The following is a 10258-nucleotide window of genomic DNA, read 5'->3' on the forward strand; positions in this document are numbered from 1 at the left end:
ATTGTTAATGCAAAGACAGCACCTCTCTACCAGCCCTTCATGGGAGAAAGATGGGCAATGTGCTTCTGTGCCCCCCCAACTTCCTAGGGGGTTGTCTGTGAGTTGGTTCTGACTGTACAGCAATGGACGTGAGTTGTTGTGAGTGAATGGGGCACTGTAATACCCACAGCCATCCCTTGGTGCCTTATTCAGATACTATGCATCAGGTACTTGGCAGATACAAAGATGATGGAAACACTTTCTCCTTAAGGCATATAATCTAGGGGAATGTTTGTGATTTGATTGGCTACATAATATCTTAGACAATTTATTTATTTAAGAACACATCATGCTTGGAAAAGTGGAAAATCAGAGGAAGAGAGGAAGATCCTCAACAAGATGGATTGATATGGTGCCTTTAACAATGGGCTTGACCTTGAGGCTAGTGCAGGACGGAGCAAGGTTCAGGTCTGTTGTCCACGGGGTTGCTATGGTTCATAGTCAACTTCAAGGTACCTAACAAAACAACAACTTTGTCATGAGAACACAGAGAAGAGAGAATGGAAAATGTATTATCTCTACGCTTAGAACCAGGAAAGAAGAATGTGCCTGCCTGTTACAAAGACTAATAGTCCTGGGTGTTGTGCATTGGGTAGACTATTAGGGAGAGTGTTAGCAAAGGGAATGCTGTATATATTGAAGTGTGTCGACAGGATCAGGAAGAAAGTAACAGCAGCTGAATCTGAAGCATCTCTCTGCTCCAGCAGAAGTTGGACTTCACACACAAAAACTTGTTAAAGGAAGTTCTGTTCTTTCACAGAAGTGATGAAGGTGAAGTTGAGAGATCTCAGGGAAACCAGTGCTGGCCTTGCGTTGTAGGCAATAAATTGTGTGGGAAATGCCAATTTCAAAAATCTCTCTTTCTGCGTGATTCAGTGTGAGTAAGACAGAATCATTGGCTCTAAAATCCATCTCAAAGATTCAAAAATCATTAATGTCAAATAATACTGATTTGTTTTCAGTTGTATCTGAGTCTTGCAGGTTCTATACATCTTTTCCTTTGGCAGAAAGTTCAATAATTTATTATCACTAAAGGTAAAATAGTTTCAAAAATGTTTAGCTTGGTTTAGTGTTACACACCTTTCACTTGTAAAAATGTTAGCTTTGTCTCCATTATTATTTACTGGGGAGCTAATTGATTTCTTATCTCTGCAGTTTATAATTTGACTACATTTTTTATAAAGGTTCAGTGGGAATTTTAATTTACTTTTTTGTGTGTGTTAATCATCCATGTTTTATGAGAACAATTCTATGTTAAACAAAATAACACAATGGAGAATCTCAGGCTAATAATGCTATAATATGACAACAAATTTTTTTTTACTTTATTTGCTTTTACAAAAGCAAGTGTGGCACCGTCAAAGCCTGATGAGAGTTTGAAAAACTCCTGCAAATTTTCATCTGAAAAAAAGTCATGCTGTTTTTCAGCCGCTAAGTTCATATCTCATACTATTCTTTTTTAATGATAGCACATCATCTGGCAGCTAAAAGTCCCATGGTATATTCATAGGATAAGGCTCAATAAAGCATGCACATGAAATTTATTTGAGAACAGGAACAAATTGCATCTTCAATGTGCTCAAAATACAAACAAGAGAACAGAAGCTGATTAATTTAATGGAGTATCTCAATTCAAACCTCAAATTCAAGCCTGTTTAATTTTAAGGGATTTTAAAGATAATAGATAGGGAGCTCTGGTGGCTTAGTGGTAAGCAGTTGCTCTACCAACACAAAGGTATGTGGTTCAAGTCCACCAGCTGCTCCTCAGCAGAAAGATAAACCATCTTCTCCTGTGCAGTCTACTGCTTCTGAAAACCTACTGGAAGATCAGCTACATGTTTGTTCTGACTTGACAGTACACAACAATAACAACAACGAGAACAGATGCAAGAAGCGTCTTTAAAATAGAAAACTCTTCTGATGTCAGTTTTAATTAACCAGACAAACTATGTATAAACCATGTGAGTTTCTAGAAGCTGCTTTCCCTCTGACCATATATGGTGAACAGAGGGGGTTAAAACTGAATAGAACGAATAGCACATTTTATAGGTTGTGCAAATAATAGTCACTTTCCCTAGATAAATCAATCCTTACCTTTTCATAGCTGTTGTTGTGTTGTGTACTGCCAAATAGAAACTGACTCACAGCTGACTCTTTAGTGGGTTTTCAGAGGCAGTTAAACGCAGGGGAGGAGATTGTCTATCCTTCTCCATTAAGCACCTGGTGGATTTGAACTTTGTACCTTTGGGATTGCAGCACAGCTTCTTACCATCAGGTCATCAGAGTATTCGTCTAAAATAAAAAACCCTTTCTTCCAGATTCTCTCAGTTCTTCTGTCAGAACTTCATGCCCCTTTCTTCTATGTTAGGGGTTTCTGGGGATAGTCTGTAGGGAGTTGCCCTGCTATCCCAAAGCTCTAGCCTCTTTGCCAGTTGGTAACCACTAGCAGCTTAGAGGGAGTAAGATGATCAATCTCTTCTGTAAATTACATTCCTAGAAACCCAATGAAGGGTCACTGAGGAGTCAGTTCCGATTCCATGGCATTAGGTTGTATTTTATGTTGGACAACTGATGGGAGAGGAACCCAGCTGTGGACTGGGTTGCACCAATCAAATTCTTTCTTACAAATTCTGATAGAGACCTGAAACAGAGTTGCCAGTGGTAGCACTAGAACTGAAGGAGAGTTATGCAACTTTACAATGATAGGAAATTAGAGGTGAGAAGCAAGCAAGAGGCCATAAGGAAACAGAGAGAGGTACATGCAGAGGTTGTAGAGAACTGAGCTGTCCTGGTTTTCAAACTAGACTTGCATTGTTTCAAACACTATTTCTCTGGGCATGGGGTAGTATGACTAGGTTTCTGTTATTTGCAACAAAAAGCTTGGACCAAGATAGAATTGTGGTCACGACTAATAGTGACCCTACGAACAAAAGACCTGAAGCCTTTCTAGAACTATCGTTGTTTCTCAAAGTTCATAGAATTTCCAGAGGCATGTTGTTTAGGAAGCGGATGCCACTCCTGTTTCCAAACCTGTCTTAAACTGGGAGGTCTACCAAACACTGTCCATCATGGGTAACCATGGTGGCATTTGACACCCTACAAGGTTCAGCATCACAGCAACCCTAGGTAAAGCATATTGACAGAAGAGTGCTGTACCACTATTTTATTTCTTCAAAATAAAATAACAATGAACTTTTAAATACAAAGGCCTTCCCCAAGTTCTGTTGACTCTAAAGAAGAAGTTTAAATTAAAAAAAAACAGTCAATATAGTATGTTGTTGTTATGTGCCATTGAATTGCCTGTAACCTATAGTGACCCAATATACAGAAAATAACTTTTTTATTTTTAAGTACCTTAGAACCAAGTATGACTCATAGTGAACCTAAGAACAACAGATACAAATCCTGTCATACCTTGTGCCATCTTCTCACTTCATGACACACTACAGCCCATTGTGGCAGTCACTGTGTCAATTCACCTGGTCAATAGTCTTCTTCTCCTTCATTCACCCACCCTCCACCCTTCCCAACATTATGTACTTCTCCAAAGAATATCCCCTTCTAGCAACATGCCCAAAGTATGTGAGGTGAAGCCTCATCATTCTTGCCTCCAAAGAGCACTCCGGCTGTACCCTCTCCAAAATATATCTGTCTGTTCTTTTGTTCTATGGTCTTCAACACCACAGCTCAAAGGCATCAATTCTTCTTCTGTCATCCCTCTTCATTGTCTAGCTCTCAGATGCATAGGAAATGATCAGAAATACTGTGGGCTGAATCAGATGCACCTTAGTTCTCAAACTGACTTCATTGCTCCTCAGTAATTTAGAGAAGACCCTAACTACAGACTTCTCCAATGCTATGTATTAACTTACAGGAAATACTATTTTTACACACTTACAACTTTAATAAAAATAATTTAAAACAGTTTGATGTAAAGCCAGGTTTGGAGAAACAGAGACAGTTCTCTCCTGTTGGAATGAAGAGAAATTGACTCATCCAGTTATGTGAAATTCTTCACTACACATTAGTCCATCAGCAGAAGTAAGCCCCTACTATGCTTATTAGGTGATCTGCTAGGGGACATGAGAGCAGCTTGGAAACCAGGTGGTAATGGACCAGTTGATGAGAGGCATAGGACCTAGGCCTGTGGTGAGTTACGATAATGGTTTTCAAACTTATTTGGTGGTGAAAACATTTTCTTTTGTCAGAGAAATCTGAAGTGGAAGCTCAGTGAATACAATGGGTAAAGGAGCCATGGGGAGTGGATCGGGTCTCATGTGGCACCTCTTAGATCATGTGCCTCCCCCACGTCTTATCTATCTAGATTGTCTGCAGTATTTGATCGACTTGGTGACACTTGAAAACAATAATAACAGTATCTAGAGGCTTCCCTGGAAGCTGCTGGAAAAATCCGAGCAGTAGGAAGAAGGAGGCATCATAACATCTTGGGCGCTGGTATACCTGGCTACAATTTCTATGCAAGTTTACTGTGTGGTGAACTGGAATTCACCAAACCACAAAACCCAAACAAGCAAAAATGCCAAACCCTTTGATGTTGAGTAGATTCTAATTCCTTGTAACCATGTTTTGAGAGTAGAGCTATGAACCAAAAGGCTTTCTTTCTTTCTTTCTTTTTCTTTTCTTTTCTGTAATCTCTGTGGAAACACATTTCCAGACCTTTTTTTCTGCAAAGAAAGTGCACTGCTTTGAGGTCCCCACCTTTTGGTTAAAGGGTTTCCGGGTTAAGATTCTGAGGGCCTGGCCTGGGGGCCGGAGTGTGGAGGCAGAGAGAACTAAGAACAGGTGGTCATTTGTTCTGTTGCTCATTTCTTTATCAGATTAGTTAATTTCACTTTCCTTTTATCTTCTGTGCCACTAGAGCTATGGTTAAGGTATTCAGCTTCAAGGAGAGAAAGGTGAGGCAGTTGACTTCCATAAATACTTACAGCCTTGGAAACCCCAAGAAACAGTTCTAGTCTATTTTGCGGGGTCACTCCGAGTCAGAACCGTATCACGGACAGTGAACTTGGTTTGTTTTATGTTTGGTGTTTTTGGCTTTACTCCCATACTGGTGCTCCTAACTGCATTTGGACAGTTGGGTGAGGCGCTTTCAGCATGTTTCTAAACTTTATATCCCTTGTGCTACGAATACAGAAAAGCTGATAGCTAAGCAGACTGACTGCTCAGTTCTCAGGATTCAGCTCATGGAGAATCCTTCTAGAAGCATACTTGTCTTCCTCCTCCAGGTAGAAGCTGTCTTTTTTGTGTATCTGATATTTTGCAGTCTGCTTGGAAGAAAGTGTTTCCCGTGGATTATATTAAATTGAATTGATTGCCAGGCAGCATTAAGTAACAACAGAAAGGAAAGCAGGCCATATTAATCTCTAGCTCTTTCTGTTTGCATATATTTTTCTTTCTTGCTTCCAAGTTAAGTCTTGACTGGATTTGTCCGGGTGACCCAGCTTTTTATTCTAAAACAGTGAGCCACTTGAGCTGCTTTCAATGAGTGGAGAGGTCACAATGACACAGAGTAAGGGAGCACACTGATGGACTCACCATCATCACCATCCATGTTCTTCATTAGGTAAGCTGACCTGATTGAAATATCTTAGCAACCAGTCCACATTTGCCCGCATTCAAGTAATGTGATGAATGGGAAAATAACAGCAGTCTGTAATGGAAGACTAATAAGGGAGGCTTGGACAGAGACTTCCTAAATGGTCAGATTTACATCGGCTCTAAGAATCTAGCTAGAGAAATGTACACACTAAAACATTTGAAAAGATAGTACATGCTGTAAATACACCCATGTATGGAGCAGAGCCACAATGAGGACAGTGGTCTGTAAGCTTCTTAATGATAACCAAATACTCTGAGGGAAAGAGTTGCTGGTTCTGGGACCTTGGGACCATAGTCTTGGGGTCAATAAAGGTCAATTGATATGCTGTTGTTGTCATGTGCTGTTGAGTCTCTTGTGACTCATAGTGACCCTATGTACAACAGCCCAAAACCCTGCTCTGTCCTGTGCCAATCGCACTGTCTCTGACACTCCCATCCCGATTAACCCAGTCACTGAATCAATCTACCTTGTAGAGGGCCTTCCCCTCCTGCACCGTCCCTCCACCCTCCCAAGCATGATGTCCCTCTCCAAGGACTGGTCCCTCCTTACAACATGTCCAGAGTATGTTAGACAAAGCCTCAGAATCCTTGCCTCCAAGGTGCAGCCCGGTTTAACCCTCTCCAGGATGAATCTGTTTGTTTTCTTGGCAGTCCATGATTCTATCAATACTCTTCTCCAGCACCACAGCTCAAAGGCATCAATTCTCCTTCTATCCTCCTTAGTCATTGTCCAACTCTCTGATGCATAACAAGTGATTGCAAAGACCATGGCCTGTATCAGATGCACCTTAGTCTCCAGAGAGATAACATTGCTCTTCAGTACTTTGGAGAGGTCCCTGACAGCAGAAGTTCCCATGGCAATACGCCTTTTAATTTCCTGGCTGATGGTGCCAAGAGTGTTGACCATGGAGCCAAGCAGACTAAAGTTGTTAATAATCTCAATCTCTTCACCATCCATCCTGATGCTGCCAGTTGGTCCAGTGGTGAGAATCTTTGTCTTCTTGACATTGAGCCTCAATCCACACTGAAGGTTGTAGTCCTTAACCCTCTTCAGCAAGCATTTCAGGTTATCTTCAGTTTTAGCAAGCAGGGTTGTGTCATCTGCATAACGCAGATTGTTAATAGATCTTCCACCAATTCTGATACCACACTTCTCCTCATAGAGCCCAGCCTCTCAGATAATCTGTTCTGCATACAGGTTGAAAAGGTATGGAGATAGGACACATCCCTGGCATATACCTTTCCCAATTTTGAACCATGCAGTGTTTCCTTGCTCTGTTCTGACGACTGCCTCTTGATCCTAGTATAGGTTTTGCATTAGAATGATCAAGTGTTCTGGGATTCCCATTCTTCTCAGAGTCAGCCACAGTTTGTTATGATCCAATAGTCAAATGCCTTTGTATAATCAATGAAACACAGATAGACATTCTTCTGGTATTCCCTGCTTTCAGCTAAGATCCATCTAACATCAGATACAATATCCCTAGTACCACGACCCCTTCTAAACCCAGCCTGGATTTCTGGCAGTTCTTTGCTGATGTGCTGTTCCAGTTGTTTTTGGCTGATCTTCAGTAGAATCTTGCTTGCATGTGAAATCAATGATTTTGTTCTATAGTTTCCACACTCTGTTGGGATGGGAACAAATATAGATCTCTTTCAGGCAGTTGGCCAAGTGTTGGTTCTCCAGATTTCCTGGCACAACTTGGTGAGCACATCCAGGGCAGCCTCCGTTAGCTGAAATATGTCAATTGGTATACCATCTATTCCTGGAGACTTGTTTTTTGCAATTTCCTTCAAAGCAGCTTGAACTTCTTCCTTCATCATCATAGGCTCTTGCTCATATGTTATTTCATTAAATTCTTCTGTGTCTGCCAATTCCTTTTGATACGGTGATTCAGTATATTCTTTCCATCTTCTTTTAATACTTCCTGGATCATTTAATATTCTGCCTGAATCATCCTTGATTATAGCAACTCCAGGCTTGAATTTGTTCTTCAGTTCCTTGAGATTAAGAAATGCTGAGCGAGATAACAGGACACAAAGACAATGTCCTACATCATATGCTGATAAATGGTGAATGAGGTCTTTCTTAAAAATTTGAGAGCAGTCAGAGAAGGTTCAGCTATTGATCTCTTTTCTGTTCAGAACAAAAAAAAAGGTAGTTAAACAAAGACACACTGAAGTAATTAGTCCAAAAGAATAAACATTTGTGAGATCAGAAAGTCTAATGGTACCTGGCTACCAATGCTGACCACTCTATAAGGAATTACAGTAGAAGCTCTTTGTTGATAGAGTGGAAGAAAATGTGGGAAAAAAAGTAAAAACATAATAAAGCTCAGGCTTACTGATACCTTAGACTGTGGTTCTTAGTTATCCTTTGAAACGAGAATAAAACTTACACCTATGCCTCAGCTTCCAGCCAAACAATAGACAGGCCTGGAAGGTGACCAGTAAAGCCAAGGTTGCACTCACTTGTTAGGATGGCCAATCATGTAAATTCCAAAGAGCAACATTTGCTCAACAAGAAAGCCCAGAGGTAGGAAGGAGAAGACTAGAAGGATTAACGGAGCTGAAAATTACAAGATAAAGCGAGGGACATTGGATTATGTTTTATCATAATTTTTGTTTTATATATGTATAGATAATAAATGTAATAAATTATATACATATATTAAATTACAAAAAATAATTTTTATCTTAAAAGCCTTGCATGTTTTTGTTCACTTAAAGAAAATGAAATTCCTTTATTATATGGCTTTATTAAAACTTATGTTTTATAAGTATTTTGATGAAATTCTCGGTAAAAACACGTTTTGTAGGAGAAAGGACTTCACTGGACTTGAGAGTTTTGCTATTTTTCCTGAGTTAAGACTTACTGGAACTTAATCTCCTTTGTCATTGGACATTGAATGTGTCTAATATAGTTACTGACACTGGTGACCTCACATACATGAGAGATCTGTGCTCCCTAGGGTTTTCAATGTCTGGTCTATCAGGAGTAGGTTGTCAGGCTTTTTCTTTTTTTTTTTCCAATTTGAAAGCAGTCACTGTTTTATTAACTGACCAGATTACAAAAAAGGGCTTTTTCTTTATGGTATTTCTGAATGGGCTTGAACCTCCAATCTTCCAATCAGTAAGTTGTTGAGTGTGTTCACCATAACTACCACCCAGGGATTCTGTTGAGATTGAAGACTGGTGAATTTTGTCGAAACCCTAAATTGATTTAATCAAGTCCTAGACTTCAGATTTGTCTAAAGTGCATTTTTTACACATAATGTGAAATCATAGCAATACACATTTGTTTTGATGTAGGTAGTAGCACAGTCCTGACTTTCAGTTATTATTTCTTTGATGACAAGTTGAACTTTCTTCCTCAACTGTTTTGCATCTGTCTCTATTAACACCTCTTTCTAGTTATCTACTTTAAGACTGTGAAATGATCACCTAGAGTGATATGTAAATTGTGGCTGTCATTAGGTGCCATCAAGTGCGACCCATAGTGACCCTATGAAAGATAGGTCTGAACTCTTTCCTATCCTGTGCCATTGTGCCATCCTCATACTTCCTGACACATTAGAGCCCATTGTGGTAATCACTGTTTCAATCCACCTGTCAAGGATCTTCCTCTCCTTCACCAGCCATCTGCCTTTCTGAGCATTATGTCTCTCTCCAAAGAAAAGACCCCTCCTAGCAACATACTCAGACTACGTGAGGTAAAGCCTCATCATTCCTGCCTCCAAAGAGCTCTCTGGCTACATCCTTTCCAAGATATTTTTTGTTTGTTCTCTTGGCTGTCCGTGGGATGTTCAGTGTTCTTCTCCTACACCACATATCACAGGCATCAATTCTTATTCTGTCATCTTTACTGTACAGCTCTCAGATGCATAGCAAGTGATTGGAAAGACCATAACCTGAATCAGATGCACCTTAGTCCTCAAACTGACCGCAGATTTTCCTGGTGCAATGCATCTCCTCATTTCTTTACTGTTGCTGCCAAAGGTGTTAATTGTGGATCCAAGTAAGATGAAGTTGTCTACAGTTTGAATCTTTTCTCCATCCATTAAGATGTTGCCTATTGGTCCAGTGGTAAGAATCTTTTGTTTTCTTGACATTGAGATGAAATCCATATTGAAGGCTACATTCTTTGATCTTCTTCAATACGCACTTCAAGTCCTCTTTACGTTCAGCAAGTAAGGTTGTGTCATCTGCATAATACAGGTTATTGATGAGTCTCCCACTGATCCTAATGCCACATTCCTCTTCATAGAGCAGCAATGGGCTTAAGTGTATCAAAGATAGTGAGGATGGCACAGGCTATGACAGGATTCAGTTTGTTTTACATAGGGTCCCGGTGAGTAATACTCAACTTGATGCCACCTAACAACAACAACAACAACAACAATAACAACAACAACAACAACAATTTTAAGATTACCATCTAGATCAATTGAATATCTTCAAGCTTCGCATCAAGATAATGCAGTTAGCACTCATCTATTTTTTATGTATATTTCTTTTTTTAATTTAATTTAGCTTGTTTATTTTTCATTTCAATGAACATCTACAGAGATTTTGGAATTCCATTCATTCATTGTTGCAC

Source organism: Elephantulus edwardii, unplaced genomic scaffold (genome assembly GCF_000299155.1).
Source record: "Elephantulus edwardii isolate Elephantulus edwardi_28Jun2011 unplaced genomic scaffold, EleEdw1.0 scaffold00074, whole genome shotgun sequence".
In the NCBI taxonomy this organism is placed as follows: Eukaryota; Metazoa; Chordata; class Mammalia; order Macroscelidea; family Macroscelididae; genus Elephantulus; species Elephantulus edwardii.